Source organism: Lonchura striata, chromosome 1 (assembly GCF_050655825.1).
Source record: "Lonchura striata isolate lonStrDom1 chromosome 1, ASM5065582v1, whole genome shotgun sequence".
Classification (NCBI taxonomy): Eukaryota; Metazoa; Chordata; class Aves; order Passeriformes; family Estrildidae; genus Lonchura; species Lonchura striata.
Window position 1 is genome coordinate 28,357,917 of NC_140703.1, and position 16,563 is coordinate 28,374,479.

The 16,563-nt window shown below is 49.1% G+C and overlaps 1 protein-coding gene across 2 annotated transcripts in view; it reads left to right on the forward strand.

Annotated features, from left to right (window-relative positions):
• Nucleotides 1–1,190: 1,190 nt before the first annotated feature.
• LOC110480705 (galactosylgalactosylxylosylprotein 3-beta-glucuronosyltransferase 1) overlaps nt 1,191–16,563 on the forward strand; it is a 28,059-nt gene continuing 12,686 nt past the window's right edge. Inside the window, exon 1 of one of the 2 annotated variants that reach the window (XM_021548845.4) lies at nt 1,191–1,410. The gene's annotated coding sequence lies outside the window, so the exon portion shown is untranslated. The remainder of the gene's footprint in view (nt 1,411–16,563) is intronic. The other variant, XM_021548843.4, reaches the window with a different exon arrangement.

Genomic DNA, 16,563 nt, shown 5'->3' on the forward strand with positions numbered 1-16,563 from the left:
TCCTTTCCAAGGTGTTTTCAGAAATGCCTGCTCTAGAAAGAAATGTGGCCAAGACCTGCCAGCTACCCTGAGAATACAGCCTTCTCTTATTCTCCAAGAGCACTTGCCAGCCAAGGATCTCAAAACATTTTGCCCTGCTTACTGCATCCCACAACAGGAGCTTTGTTATCTGAAGTCAAACATGACCAACAAGTCCCCACCTGAGCCTGGGACTATGCTACTTTGTGTGCCTCATGGTTTGCTGATAGCTGAAACCTCTTCAGGAGAAACTCCTGGAATATGGCAGTCACAACCCTGGGAAGGATAAGGGAGGGATAGATGTGTGCTGTGCAGCCCAGTGCAAGGACAAGTCTCCTACAGCAGGGCTGAGGTGTGATAGCTCTCACTTCTGCCCTCTGTGCATCCAGCCCCAGCTGGGAGGCTGAAGGAAGAGCTGCTTGTCACACCCCGCTTCAAGCAGCGTGGTGACTTTATTATGGCCGAGAGACAGCTCCTAAGGGAGGGAGGTAGAGGAAAACTGAAGCGGGCTGGTCTGCTCCCACACAACCTGCTCCGAGGCAGAGGCCGCCAGACAAGGCATTGTCTGTGGCTGTTCATGTGGCAAGGAATGGCCCAGCGGCTGCTCAGCGGGAAGTGGTTACACCGACATCACCATCATCCCACATCAGGGAAACTGAGGCGCGCAGTGGCGATGCGCGCATTAAGTATCAACTAGGGGACCGAATTCCAGAAGCACTGTGGCCGCTGGTTTCGGGCTGTGACTCCTAGATTGCTTTATAGATAGCCAGCCCGCGTGGGTTGTAGCCGTGGCAGGTGTCTCTTGCTTGAAGCAGCCGGAGCGGGAACTCACCCCAGCACCGGCCCGCGGCAAGAGAGATCCTCGGCACGGGCAAAAGAATCCCGCCCTCGCCTTGGGCGGGCAGAGCAGCGGCCGGCCCGGGGCAGGGAACGCTCCCCGCTCGAGGGCGCAGCGGGGGCAGCGCTGCGGCCGTGCCCGGCCCCGCTCGCCTCTCCCCCTTTTCCCGGCCCGGGTCGGCTCCTCGCCGCTCCTTCCCCCTCGCTGGCTCCGCGCTCGCCCCTTCCCCGCTTAAGGTGGCCCCGCGGGATGCGCGGCGCGCAGGAGCCGCTGCGGGCGGCCCTGGAGCTCCCCCCACCCCCGGCTCGGGGTGGCCTTAAATCGGCTCCGCGCCGCGCGTAGCCGCATCGCCGCCGCCGTCTGAAGGCGGGCGCCGCCATCCGCCGGCAGCGCCGACGGGCCGGTCCCGGTGCCGCTGCCGGTGCCGCTCCCAGGGCGCAGGGAGGACACGCCTCCGCCCGGCGGCGGGCGATGCTCCCCCGGTAGCCCCCGGCGCGGTGCCGCCCCGCGCCCGGCGCCCCGGCGTCTCCGCCGTGACCGGCCCATCTCGCCAGGTAAGCGGGAGAGCCCGCGCTCGGGCACCGGGGCTCTGGGGGTGGGAGCAGCGCCGGGGATACAGCGGTGACCTTGCGGTCCCCCGGCTTGGCGCTGGAGGGATGCCCTGCCCCGCGATCGGCAGCTGTATCCCCGAACTTCATCCCTGCTCAGCGCCAGAACAGGCTCCGCGCTTGACGGGGAGCCCCCGTCCTTGCATCCCCCCACACCTCGGTCCGGACACCTTCCAGAGGAGCGACATCCCAATCTCAGGCTGGAATTTTCCAGCTGTGGGGAGATGCCCTCATTCCTGGTGTGTGTCCACCCAGAAATCTCGCCGCCGGGATCTCCGAGCAAGGGTACCCAAACGCCGGTCCCGGGCACGCCGCTGCTCCCGGAGAGGTTTTATTGCGCCTCTTGGTGACAAATACCGGAGAAGCCAAACTACAGAAGGGCGACAAGGGGGTTTGTGTGCAGGCACAGGTTGCCTCGCTGGGAAACGACCCCAGATGGGCGTCCCAGTGAGGGGCTCTGGAGAGGTGGATTGGGAGAGGGCAAGAGTAGGAGGTCTGGGCAAGGGTTCTGCCCGGTTCTACCCCTGCATTGCACACGGGCATCTACCGAAGGATGCAGTTGCTGGTTTTCTGGAGCAGTTTGGGGTGAATCTTGCTAGACAAGTTGGAAAGTACGGGTTTTTTTGGCCTCCCGCTCCAGCCACTAACCCATCCATCCTCGGGCTAGGGGAGAAGAGGGAGAGGCTCAGCAGCTAATTCGTGACAGAGAGAAACCCCTCAAGGTGCTGCAAATTTGGAGAAAAGCAGCCAGTTCCTCAGTAACTCCTTAGGGAAAGCTGCCAAGGGGCAACTTCTGTGCAGCTGGAGAGAAGGGGTATTGGAATCAGCAGGGCAGCACCAAGCATCACCATAGCAGAGCAATAATGACAAGCTATAAATACCTGTCCGATAACTTGAAGTCCACACATCTCAGCAAGTGAGTGGGGGAGAGCGAGCGATGCAGCCACTGCAGGTGCTTTCAGCTCATTTTTTGGTGCCAGAGGAGGCTTCCTTGTGCAAAGCACATATGCAGAGAGTGTAGCAAGGTACAGCAGATTCACACATGAGTCTGATCACCCGCTTCTGCTTGGGCTTAAATCTGATCAGGTGCAAAAAGGGAAAAATGGATGGGGAGGTTCACACCTTTTACCTCTGGACAGCCAGCAGAAATGCAAGGCATTGACCCACTAGCCTCAGACAGACTAGGAACAGGGGCCATATAGCACTTCCACAAACTGGGAGATAGGTGCACAGAGACAGCAGGATAAGAACCTCACAGAAGGAAGGCTATCATTATTCCAAAATGTAATTCCTCAGTAGGAGGTTATGGGGACCTCAGTCTCAGGCAATAGAGAGGGTTGCAGGGCAGGAGGAGGCCACTGGCAGAGTTGTATGTGACAGCCTGTATCACATCTGTTTGCAGCCATGCATGCTGCCAATCCCCTTTTCTCCACACCCTGGAGCAGGATGTGGGGGCTCCACCACCTTTGCTTGGTGCCTGCTCCATGGTTTCCTGGAATCTCTCTGTTGGCAGGCACACCAGGGATACAGCGCCAGTAGCTGAGCCCACGCTGTGCCTGCCTGGTGTGAGGCCAGGAGCTACATGACTGTGATTCCTGCCCTCCCTCCCCCTGTCCCTCCCAGGAGTGACTTTGGTGTTGCTTTCAGGGCACTTCAGTCTGCATTGATTAAGGCTCCGCAGAGCAGATAATAGTACAGAGGTAGATTTGCAGCTAACACATCGTATCGAGTGTTTCAGGAATTGGGTGAGATCAAGTTAAAGCTCTTCTTTGGCATTTTGAGTGCAGTAACAATAAGAGTAGTAATAATAATAATAGTAATAGTAATAATAATTATAATAATAGCGAAATCATCTAGGCAACCTTGCAATCCCAAAGCCATTCAACCAGCTAACACAGAGCACAGCTGAGATGCAGCCACCTTTACAACAAAGGGCCTCAGCCTGGCTTGCCAAACACTTGAACAGCCACGGGATAGAAAACAAAGCAGTTGGGCTGAGGACACTTGCTCCCACGACAAGGGTTTTAATGAGGGAAGCTCCCGCACCTTTGGGCTTTGTTACAGTGTCATCTGGGAAGACTGTTGCCTAGGGAGCTGTACAGAGCTATACAGCAGCTAAATGTACGCCAGAGAGAAAACACTTCCACAATGTACAGCCCTTAAATTCATATTCTTTCCATGGTTTGGGAATACTTTGGTGCCTAGTGCCTGTGTTCTCTAGTGCCTTCTTCCCTGCAGAGTGTCCAAGGTTGTACTGGACAGCTCAAGGCTATGGTTCCTGTGTACCCAGCATCCTTTCTTTTTGCCTATGAAGCACTGGTAAAGGTGCTTTTTGGCAGGAAACTTGGCTCTGCTTCAGCAGCAGACCAGGAGATGTCCTTAGTGTCCGAGACCAAAGTTGTACCTAGCAGGCAGCTTGCTGGCAGGAGCCTGCATTGGATTGTCTCCAGCTGTACCCCTGGATGGCTTTCCTCCCCTCTTCACCATGGTAATCACCTGCCAATGACAGTTTGCTCTACACATCCCTGTGTTTCTCAGTGCCTTCACAACTCCAGCCTCGGCTGGCCCTCTCTCCCAGGGTGCTGGTGCTGCAGGCACAGTCACCTCCTGCTTTCCTTCACTGCCTCAGGAGGCAATGTTTCTGTTCCAATCATGAGAAGCCACACCACAACTCCATCCACTTCCTGGAACTACTTCCAAGGCCTCTTCTTCCTCGCCTTGAGCACTTTTGATGGTCTTTCCTTGTTCACAATACTTGGGAGCAATAAAGACGTGTGCTGCAAGCCTTCATATGTATGCCTACAAGGGATGAGATATTTGATAGGCTTCAAAGATGCCCTTTACTGAGCATGCAAAATTGCTCTGAGAAAGCTCTGCCATTATTCTGCAGGATGTACACAGGAAAGATGATATCTGTCCCCTTCCTCCTTGTATCTAATTGTTCCTAATAAAAGAAGAAGCCTAAAAATGAGGTAATAAGCCAGACTGGAATCTGGGTCCCACACACCTCCAGGGCCCTGGAGGAGTCTGAAATCACTCTGCCCTTTTTGCTCTTGGCCTTTCTACCTAATAATAAGCATTACGGTTTTCTTTCCTATCCCAAGATCTCCAAGCACTCTGCATGTGTGATTAAGAGCACTCCCTGCCCACATACAGAGCTGTTTGTCAGGATGACTACCCCCTCTTTACTAGGGAGACACAGCAGCTCATCACGTCAGAGCTGAGACAGCTCCAGATCATCTGTCTAACAGGCAAGAGGCCCCTGCGTCTCTGGGAAGCACTTGCTGGGAAGCAGCTCAGCCTGACAGGACTGTGATTTAAAACCTACCAGTACCACAAAAGTCTAATAAATACAGGGCATGGATGAGACCTGGGGCTCAGCACCCTCATCTCAGGTGCACACATGACTGCCTAAGACCAAGCTCTTTGAAAGGGACACTGGTCAGACCCCACTGATATCTCCAGGTTGGGGTACATCTCCAAACCGCACCTCAACCTGCGGTCAGCACACTTATGGAAACTTGGTCCTTTAATCTTTCATGCTGTTTTAGGCTGTGCAGGCTCATAATTAAGAGCTTGAAATCTCTTCTAGCTTGCTCTCATGTGACATTAGTGTTCCCAAAGGCCTTTCTTTAAAACTCGAATTTATCTACTTTGCTAACATTCCCAAGTGTTCAGTCAGCTACCTTGTTGCCCTCCTCCACCACACAGTGTGGGGGACTGTCTTCCTGCCTGAGATGAAAACATTGCACTCTGCAAATTCCTGGGATATATAAAATGTGATCTAAGTTTCCTCATGAGATGCAGCTTCCCAGGTCTGAGACACAGAAATGGGATCCACGGCTCCAGCAAAGGGACCTTCAGATTTTGTTTGCTGTTCATCCCCACTCTGATCAGGTAAACCCACTAATGCCTGGCACACGTAGAGAGATTCCTTAAGATGGGGTTAGTTAGCTCAGGAAGGCACATGAGAAGGGACATTGGGGTGGAAAACAAAGCAATTGACAACACAGAAGAGGGAGAATGAATGCTTCTCTACAGGGCTTTTCTCAGTAGAGGAATTGGACTGCATTCAGGAAAACATGAAAGGTAGCAATTTGATGATAAAAGTAAGTATTTTCCCATGCTGTGCATTGTGACATAAGGAAGTCTGTGCTACAAGATGCTGCTGGTGCTGAGTGTAGGATTCAGGAAGAGGAGAAATTGTGACGGATAGTAGGTTATTCATCACTGGACAGGGCAGTCCACTTGAAAGATATCTAAATCTTCAGGGTTCAACCTCTCACATCCTCTAGCACAGGATTATTTATACCTTCCAAAACCCCCAAACACTGATCAATGTAAGACGAAGGACAAAAGGACACAGACGTGTTTAAGTGAAGACCACTAGGGCATGTTTTAATTTCCAGGCAGAAGCAAAAAAAAAAAAAAAGGTTATTTTCCAGCCTGTGTGCTGACACTTAGCTCTTGTAGGCTTGGGTTTTGTCAGCTGGAGCAGGTTCAGGTTAACTTCTGCTGAGATTTGATCTGGTCCAGTGGTGCTTACGCTGCCACTTCCCCTGCCCGTGTTGTGGATTTTAGCAGACTGCCAGCGTCCTGGCAACTTTATGTGGTGCTGGTCTATGAATAATGCTGCATTGCAAAAGGGAACGGTTTTCTTTGGATGTTACCTCTTGTCAATGTGAACAAGGGCATTTATTCCCAGTACAGCCAACCTCCAGCCAAGCAAAGTGCTGGGATTACTTGGAGCTGAACAGGGTTAGCAGTCGGGCAATCTCAGCTCCAGATAAAAGATTTTAGAGCAGCAGTGTTGTCTCGTTCTGTAAGTTCACGGTGGGTCTGTGTGTGGGAGTACAGGGCACATGGGAACTGTGATTTGCTAAGCAAAGCAGGATTGCTCCTCAGCAATCCTTGTGTGGGAGAACTTGGAGGAAAAGCCAAGGGCCAGGCAGGCAGCAGTAATTTGCAGACCCTGCCTCCCCTGAGGTGATGCTCCCCTGGGGCGTTGCAGGGATGGCTGCCTGGCTTCTAAAGACTCTGTCCTTAAGGGCAGGGTTTTAGCAAGGTCCTCTGCTCCCAATAAACATGTCCAAATGCCTCTTGATAGAAAGAGCATAGCTGACCCTTGCCTGGCAGGAGTAGAGGTTGCTGGCTCCTCTCCCCCTCCATGCCTTGTTTCTTAAAGTAGGATAGTTAACATTCATCTTGTCCTGACCCTCCCTCATTCTGAAAGCTAAAAACAGCTGTAATGGGGTATTTCTCCTATGACTGGCAGATTTCATTTATTTTTATGGTTATATCCATAGCTATGAGTTAGACAACAGTGCCAGGCTTCATGGAAGCCCTGACTGTGACCACAGCAACGGGACTGACATTCATTGGGGTAATACTGCACAAAGTGCCACTTCAGAGACCAGTGCTGGGTGAGCCTGGGTGGCAGAAAGGGATCTTGTCCCCTCTGCTATGCTGGGCTGCCTTCCTCACTGGTCCAGCCATTGTCTTCATTGTGTTTCCCCTCCACTTTCTCCAGCACAAATGTCAGGGTGATCTTAACTTTCTCCCTGCTGATACTTCATCCCCTGGATCCTTCTCTCCCGAGGCCCTTCCCCCAGCCCAGATCCACACAAAGGTGAAAAGGAAGGAGACGATGACTTTCCTCTATCTGCCAGCTTCTCTCTCCACCTCTGACGTGAATGAGGCCCTTCATGGTTTTCTCTTGAGCAAACACAGATGCTTTTGTTTTATGGGCTTGTGGGACGGGATGGAATTAATAAATCAGAGCGCCAGTGCTGTGCCGCCACATTCCTGCAATTTTAAGGCAAGATCACACACACAAAAAAGGCAGAAACAAAACAGGCAATCTCTTCAGAGAGCACTCAGATGATTTGATTGTGCCTCCTGCTTGCTGTCCCACTTGGGTCTCCTGCTTCCTCACCCTTGTTCATTCCTCCCCCTTCTTTCTCAGACTTTCACATTCCCATTAACCTCATTTCTTCTGTTCTCTTTCCCTTCCTCAGGAATCACTTTCAGTCACACCTAAGTTTCTCACCTACTCCTATTTTTCTTCCCTTGTCTTCTTTTCATTTATGTTTCCTTTACCCTTACCCCACACTAAGGTGTGACCACAGCTTGTGCATCCAGGTATGAAGTTCAAAGTCCTGCATGTAAGCCGAAAAATCAGGAATGCCTCAGGTTTTCACTGTGGACTGAAATGTCTGCTCTTACACCTGCTTCCTTCACCCCACTTCTGTTTTTCCCCCTAAGAATGTTGCTGCCTGAGAGATTCAGTCAATGACTCTGGGAATTAACCACAAAGTATTACTGTTCTCCTCTCAGACGTGGTATTTAACAGTGTTCCTTCGAGCAAAATTAGATCCTGCCCCAGAACTGGCAGACCCTTTCCTTCCTTGAAGGATAACCAGAAATGTTTTGCCTAAAATTAATTCTTTTAAACCAAATGACAAGTTCTAACATCTGTGCTTGGCTACCACCAGGTGGTAAGGAGCTAGGAGAAGATCTTTTTCCCCCCTGTAATTAGCTAACTGTGTGTGGGGCTTCAGAAGGACAAAGTGAACTGTGTGGTTAGTACAAACTACCAGCAAGCGGCTGAGACAGTTTTATTCTCTGTACTGGTTGTTTTTTCTCTAATGAGCTTAGGCACTTGAAAGTCATTTCCCCAGAGTGCTTATACATTGGTGTGCTTATCTCACCTGTGGGGGAACTGAGGCACTGAAGCAGGTGAAATGATTTGCCCAGATTCACATACTGACGCATCGTTGAAGCCAGAAAAAGAACCAAGAAATCTTGTTTCACAGTTGACTGCTTTATCCTCTGGCCTCAGAGGAGGCTAGCAAAGACCTTTATCTTGTTTAGATGAGTGGATAGTCATTCCAAGAGGGCGCTGGGGCAAGGATATCTTTCTGTACTAATACATGTCTTAATGAGTCCTGTTGCTAAGCGGCTTCTATGATAGATCATGCATCTTCTTCACTAAGCATTGAAACAATTTTTTAATCATTAAAGCTAATACAGAATCCTCAGAAACATCCAAATCTCACAGCAGGGGCTGAAATTAGCAAGCAAACAGAAACTAAATCCTGATTATCCCTGTGCACCTCTACAAAGCCCACAAGCAGCGTCTGCTGAAGTCAAACACGAGCCCAGCTGAGCTGTATCTCAGGGCTGGGTTGGGCAGTCAGAGGCAAGCTGGCAAATCCTGCTGCTCCACGGTCCACAGCAAGTTTTTTCCTCCCTCTGACATGTGTGTCAGCTCCTCGTCTCCATGGAGCAATAGAAAAGGAGGTAGGAGTGTTAATCATTGACCCCAGATAGCTGAGGCATCCCCTGGCAGATCTTTAGGAAGGAGAAATTATTTGCATTTTGTCAAGTGTTATTAAGTGGCAGATCTCAGCCTGGCTGCCACAACAATATTCCCCAAGCCTATTTTTGTTTTCTTTTTGCCATTGGAACCACCTCCTCCATCCTACTCCCACCAACCTCTTACATTTTCTGTTTTGTGAACAATTAGTTATTTCAGGTGTTCTCTCCAGTCAAGTCCCCTGCTCTGCCTTAACTCACATGTCTGCCCTCTAACATGGAATACCAGCCCCTCTTGAACTGTAGCAACCCACAGGCTTCTCCATAACTCCTCCAGTAATCCCAGTGTGTTTCCCATTCTGGTTAGCAACTGTCACACTGTTTCCTATTTTTCTCAAACCTACAGTGCTCAGCAGCATGTCATCCAATTATAACAGGAGGGTTTTTTACAGCTAAAGTGAGGTCTCTAACTTTGTGTTAGAATAGGACTCTTGGAGCATTAGAGAAAACACAATAAATCTCTTACTACTTGATTGATATGCATCACCAGCTCCATTACAAGGGAACAGGACCATTACAAAGTCACAGGACACCCATAAGCATTTTTCTAAGATCATCACTGCTGACCTCTGTGCAGACTTTTAGGGGTGAATATACTTTACCCCAAAGGATTCTTTGGGAAAGGAGCATTTAAAATGGCTCTTACCACCTCAAAGAGCCTCTCTTGTCACTCTCTTTAAGAATAAATCCAAGACTGTTCCTGTATCATGGCCAGTCTTATCACTTGTGCTCCTAGGCATGTCAGTCTGCTAGACAAACCCCATACACATCTTCCCACCTAGCAGCCTCTCCTGGAGGTGCTGCAGAGGATGCTTGTGGCTTTTTTGTCAACACCAGCTTCTGTTCAGTGGTAGATAAGCTGCCATCTCAGCAAGTTTTATTCATAGTCCATCAAGCCATGCCATGCCAAGCCAAGCCACACTTGGACTGTAGCTCTCTTGAAGTCAAACCAAGTCCTGGAACTGTTAAACACTTTTGCAAAGTAGTCACTAGGCAAGATTTCTGCTCTTGTGTACTCCCTTCTGCACTGCACTTACCAGACTGATAAAATCTGATACCAAGTATTTCTTTCCTAACCCAAACATGGGTCCTAACCTGAGCACCAGAACAAACATATGTGGCCTAGAAATAAGTTACAGCAGCAGAAGCAAATTCCAGTTTCTTTATTCTTCCTTCCCAAGCAGTTTTTGGATGTTTCTTCTGCCTAGAAGCTGTTGCTGACCCTTCAGGGATATTTTTTGCAGAGCTGGTAACGGATGGAGGTAGTTCACATGTGCCTGGGTGAAGCTAGGAATACCCAACCTGGCTTGTTGACCTCCACAAACATTCTCATAACCAGAGAGAACTTTCCTTCCCCAAGCACAAGGAGAGAGCCAGATTCATCCCCAGAATCAGGAGAGATTCATATCCACCTCTCAGATTTACAGCAGCAGCCCATTTTTGGTTTTAAGAAGAAACCACTCTTATCTGACCTGATTTTCCAGGCCAACTTGGTCTGCCTTGGAAACTCCAAGGGCTCTCAAACTGCAGAGAAGGGTTCAAAAAAAAGCCTAGTTCATCTTCCCTCTCCAGCCAGAAGTATCTATTCATCAGTTATTCAGTCCAAGGCCAACTGGCAGCCCATGGATGTGGAAGTAAGGTAGGAAGGACAGGTAGGAAGGACAGCACTGCCCAGCACACCCTGAGTGCAGAGGTGTAAGAGCTGGGGAGACACATCTCCCAGGGTTATTATGGTTGTATTTGTGCAAAGATGATACTCCAATCTCAGGAAACAGATAGAGCAGGCAACTCCCCAGCCTGGGGGAGTATCAACCCCCTTTTGCATCCAGGCTTCGGGCAGCCTGAAGCACACAATTTCAACAATAGAGCACAGGCTGACCTCCCTCCCAAGGGAAGCTTTGTAAACACTACATGCAAAGACACTTTCAGACCAGGCTGCTTTCACGTGCAATTAAGGAGCATGGCAGAGAGCAATCCCCATACAAGCAAACCCTATTGCAAGCCCCATGCACTCTAAGAGAAAGAGTAGTTTGTTTCTCAGACCGTGAGCTCGTCTGCCCTCAATTCCCTCACAGCCTTCCATGCCTTCCCAAGAGACTCTTCCATTTTAACTGTGCAAGACATGGAAAAGCAGAAACCAAAACCCACATCCTTTTTTTCTGGTAGGCTTGGATTGTTGTTAGAAAGGGGCATGTGACTTTTGCTACTCCTCAGCTCCATCTGTTCACCCAAATGCATCCACTACTTACTTTTTCTACAAAATAAAACTTACTCTGATCATGATGCAGGGATATATGCTAGCAGCTACTGCCAGTGCCCAAGTTAGACATTGTTCCCCTGGCATTCCCAGAAGGTGGGAATTGCATACGGGTCTCTTGATCTCAAACATCTTGGTGCATGATTTGGATGTGGCCTGCCTGTAGTCCAGAGTCAACAGCTTCCCTGTTAGGACAGGGAAGGACAGCAGGACAGTCCTAGCTTCGTGCCCCTCTTTCTTTTGCTCTCTTCTTCCCTTTTTATTTCACATGCAGAAGGCAGAAAAATAAACACTGTCTGCTGACTCTAATTTTCATTCTAGTGCTTCTTTTAATCAAGTCCAAGCTATACAGATCAGCTGTGGCATTTAAGGTACAAATCAAGCAGCGGACCATAACGTTTATCAATTGCAAAAGACAATTCTCTAGGTGCCAATTTATCCATTCTGCATTTGTTTCTAAAAGTGTCCTCATGACACTTGGATGCTGCACAGCAAGTGGCAAAAATAATGAGTGCTGATTATTTATTTGGAGGAAGAAATCAGAATTAGCATTTTGGACGTCTCAGCCAGTTACAAAGTGAGCGTATTTTACACAGCTCAGAGAGCTGCAACAGCAACAATGTCCATCAAAGACACCAAAGTGGTGTTTCTCTTCTCTGTCACCTCACACAACTAACACCTGCATGATGTGGCATCAGTGCTGTCCAGTGTCCTCTCTGTCTTAATCTATATGGAGCAGCCACCCACCAGAACATTCCACAGAAAGCTGCTGTTTGCACGATGCTTTTATTGATCACATAATTCAGCCAGCATTCCCAAATAAAAACTCAGGGGGATTCTTGCCTTTACCGTGCATTCATTCTCTGCCCACAGTTCTTTCTGTACAATAACAGATCAGGGCTCTGATTCTTAAGGGGGCCAGCGTGCACATGTAACCATTAAAATGCCAGTGCTTTCACAGATTTTGGGAAGCCAGTAGACATATTTAACTACACTGGTGTTTTAAATGGCATAACTGCTGCCCCACTAATTTGCACTGTGATTTCAGCCAGAGCAGCTTCTCCGTTGCTTTCTTTTGCCCTCCCTAGGAGTAATGGGGCAGTCCAACAGGGAAGAGCATTTCAACATTGCCTTTGAAAGCAGGAGGAAAACAAGCTGTCTAAATCAATCAAGAGTGTGCATTAGTGATAGCTTGTTCCTCTGGAGGTCTGCATTTGATGTCATATTGACACACAGCTGAGATCAAAGCCTCTCTCTGTATCCTGGCTCCTATCAGAGGAACAGCATTGGCCTTTGGGCCCCATATCTTTATTGAGCTCGTGATCAATGTGATTTCCCCCCCTCCCATAACAATCACCTGTGAAATGTAGTTATCCATCAAATAATGCCTAATATCTTTTTCTCTGAAAAAGTAATTCCTCTCCATCTTTGAAAATGTTCTGGAAGGCAATACTATGTTTTTTTCCTTTCTGCTTTTGTAAAAAAGCTGTAAAATGACAGCTCCCACTCCTGCTGAACAGACATCAGCTGTTAACTCAGTAGGGAAAGCTCTGAATGAGATATACAGAAACTTTGGAACAATCCACTATTGTTTTTGCTTCCTTAGAATTATTTTGCCTCCTTGGAAAAAGAAAAAAAAAAGCTTTTTTTTTTTTTTTTTTGGCTAATGCAGATATTGGGCTGATTCATGCTGATACGTTTGGAATTATTATTCTGTAATAGTCATCAGCATCTAAAAAGGACCTCAGTTCTGCCAGAGCTCAGCAGCAGGGAACAGAAGCTGACGTCTGAATAAGCCCCCGAGTTCCCTTTCAAGACAGGACAACTCCAAGCTTAGAGCTCTTTCAGGAGAGAGCAAGCTTTCTCAGGAGACATCTGGTACCCCCTGCTTCTCTTCGGGCCTGAGCTGCTAATCTTTCTCTGGGTATTTCTGGCACCCCTGGATTACGGCTCTGCAGTGCAGGGAAATTGTGATGGGGCAGAGGGCTGTGTCCCTCTGAGTCACAGCCCACCCTTGCCTATGCTCAGGGGGCAGGAATGTGGTGACAGGTTGTATGGATCAGCGGTGAAGGACATTTGGGTCTGGGCTGATTAAAAATAGCCTGGCTTAGACCTCCTTTTTCAGGCTCTGGAAGGCTCCCTGCAAGGACGGGCTTTGCAGCCAAGTTCAAGGTCTAGTCTGTATTCAAACTGGGTTATCTCCATTCCTGCTGATAGCCCAGATAGGGCCTGGATACCCTTGATCTACCTGGGGATAGCAGGCTGAGCCACGTGCTGTCCCTAAAGTACTGGCTCCTGGGGGACCTAGCCAGCAGATTTAATTAGCTCTGTCAAAGTTTCTTTTTTGTTTTCTTTTGGGTTTGTGGCTTTTATTTTTTTTTTTTTTGGCTCAAAAGAAATCCGTGTATAAAGCATCACCCTCCTTCTGTCCATGCTCCCACACACAAGCCACATGTTTAGGACAAGGATGCTCTTCACAAAGGTGCCGTGTCAAGCTGTTCACAGACCAAGCTTTGAGGAGTGCTCAACTTGGCTTCACATGGGCAGTGGAGGGATGGGGGTTGTTCACGGTGTATTCCTGAGGAACAAGCCTGGTTTCTGGGCTGAAGTAACTGTGCTCCCATATGGTGAAGGGATCAGAGGTGGCAGGAGAGGATGAAGCCTTTCTTTGCATCTGAGAAAAAGGTGCATGGGCTTGGGAAGGGCAGCTGTTTCATTGGGAGTGACTCAGTTCCTGGGGAAGTTGTCCCCACAGGAGCCTGCGCACCAAGGGACAGAGTGTTGATGGGGCTGAGCCTTGAAACTGCACAGCTGCTGGTAGTTCTACTCTTCCTGCTGTGGGGAAGGACCTGGCCATCCTTCCCTGTATTGTTTATTATTTGTAGTTCCCTGGGTTTTGTCTCTCCAGGGGACTCTGTTAATTTTCCTTTGCCCTCTCTCCCCATGAGCAGTAGGGGAGTGCTCACTTCATTCAGATTGCAGGTGTCACTTGCCTGCAGCCCTTCACCAGGTCTGCAGCAGAGGGACGATTAAAACCCCCAGCAGAAAAGCACTCTTACACCTTGGGACAGAACTGCAGTTTCCTACTATTGCCTGGGCTACTGGGAGGTCAAGATCCCAGTTATGGGATCAGAGCCTTTCTCTTCCCTGTTCCATCCACCTCTCCTATGAAGACAGTCTGAAAGAGCTGGGGCTGTTCAGCCTGGAGAAGAGAAAGCTCTGGGGAGACCTCAGAGCACCTTCAAATACCTAAAAGGGGCTACAATAGAGCTGGAGAGGGACTCTTTACAAAGGTCTGTAGTGAAAGGATAAGGGGGAATGAGTTCAATCTGAAAAAGGGTAGGCTTTGGTTAAATATTAGGAAAATGTTCTTTACTTTGAGGGTGGAAAGGAGCTGGCCCAGGTTTCCCAGAGTTGTTGTGGATAGCCCATCCCTGGAAGTGTTCAAGGCCAGGTTGGATGGGGCTTTGTGAAACCTGGTCTAGTGGAAGGTGTCCCTGCCAACAGCACAGGAGTTGGAACTAGATGATCTTTAAGGTCCCTTCCAATCCAAAACTGTCCAGGATTGTATGATCAACATTTTGCTTCCTACAAAAACTGCTTCTTTTCTTTTTTCCCCCACTTTGTTTTTCAGCCATCCAGTTTCAGCAGGGTTTAGGGGAGAAATTGCTACTTTCTGAGCAGAAAACCAAATCTGCCTTTTCCCTTCTCTTTCCACCCCCACAAGAAATACAATTGGATGTGAACCCTCAGGCACTATCCTTTAGATCTAGCCTACCCTTTCTGTCCTACAACGATGCCATTCCTGAAGACCTGTCTGGGGGTCGGAGGAGTCTCGCTACTGAGAAATGCCCTGTTTTGGCTGTGTTTGCACAGTAATTACCCGAGCTTATCCCAGAGCAATAACCCATTCCACCCACTCCTGTGGTTCCTTGAATCCATCCTCCCACTTTATCGCGCACATCTCAACCAGGGAAGCAGCTGCCTGGCGAGGGGAAGCACTGCAGCATCTCGGACTGTCTCAGTTTTTAGCACTATTGTAGTTTTGACTGAAGGCTCTGATGGGCCCAAGGGAATGGGGGAGAGGGCACAGCAGCTTCCTGTGCATTTCAGCAAGGCAGAGACTGAGCCGGTGCTGCTCACCACAAATACCGGCGCTGCCATGAATTATGCATTCCTTGTTTAAAGAGAGGTCGCTCTCATCAATAATTGAAAGCTCCCTGCTCTGCCTTCAGCATCACATCTCCCACACCGGGAGTTAGGGAACTCATGAAATCTGCATGGACTTCCTCAAGGTGGCTAGGGGCTGGTGGAGAGAGGCAGCAAAATGCAGGCAAAACAAACCAAAAACCTTGCTGACAGCTTTGGTGTGGGAAATTAAGAGTCATCCGCAGCTACCTGCAGCTCTGCTCCAGCCCTGCTCCTCACACCCCTGACTCCTCCCCTCTCCACACCTGTCTCCTCCCAGGGTACACACAGAACAGCAGGCTTGAAAACATGGCTTAAACCAAGATTAGGGAGTGTGTCTTGAAACTTTTGGCTCCCTTACCTGAGAGTAGTTTGCTTTGGGCGCTTGCCTAGAAAATCCTTACACTGGATGGCAGGATGCTCCCAAGGGACAGTTTGAACTGTGAAATTTGTCCCTCTGGGAAGGTGAGGATCTTTAGAGCCTGTGTCTCTGACTAGAGCTGTACGGTCCTGGACCTGGGGTTGGTCCAGCATTCAGAGTCTTGTAAGCCTGGCTCAAACAGGACAGCTGCCCTGAACCAGAGGCTGGAAAATCATCTCTTGCAGAGTAAACTTTTCAAAGAGTTTGGTTTGGTAGTTCTCATTCTGGATGAGAATGAGTGGTTCTCATTCTGGATCAGGAAGGCAGAGGGCAGAACCAAAACCTCAGAGAGCTACCAGAGCCCGTGTGATCCTAACCATTCCTGAGCTATCAAAAAGGATGTAAATTGAGCAGCTTCTCAACAGGGCTGTTGAGAATAGGGCTGGAAAATCAGAGGCACTGGAATGCATCAGCCTTATACCAGTCGGCTGCATCTCTCCCTAACTTTCACCCTTCTGCCATTCACCCAGCATGTCCCTTCACTCTGCAGCTCAGGGAGAAAGTCATTCCCTGGGTCATTTTGTAGCCTGGAACTCTTATCCCTCTCTCAATATCTGGGTTGTCCTGCCTGTAACAATTTGTACCCTGTTGGTAATTAGTCAGTAACAGATTAAGAGATTGGTCACATGTGATGGTCTGTGCCTCAGCCAGATCTTGTTTCTCTTCAGCATCATTCCAGGGAATCCAGCTCTTCCCCCAGTGTGCTTCTCTCATTTTTTTCTCTTGAATCCTTTCAAATAATGCCCCCTGTGTCAGAAGAGGAGCTTAAATGGAGACTGAGTGGTGTTGCATCCCAGGAGCTGAGAAGTCTGACAAAGCAGCATGAAGCCAGAGTAGTATGAGAAACATTTTGTCC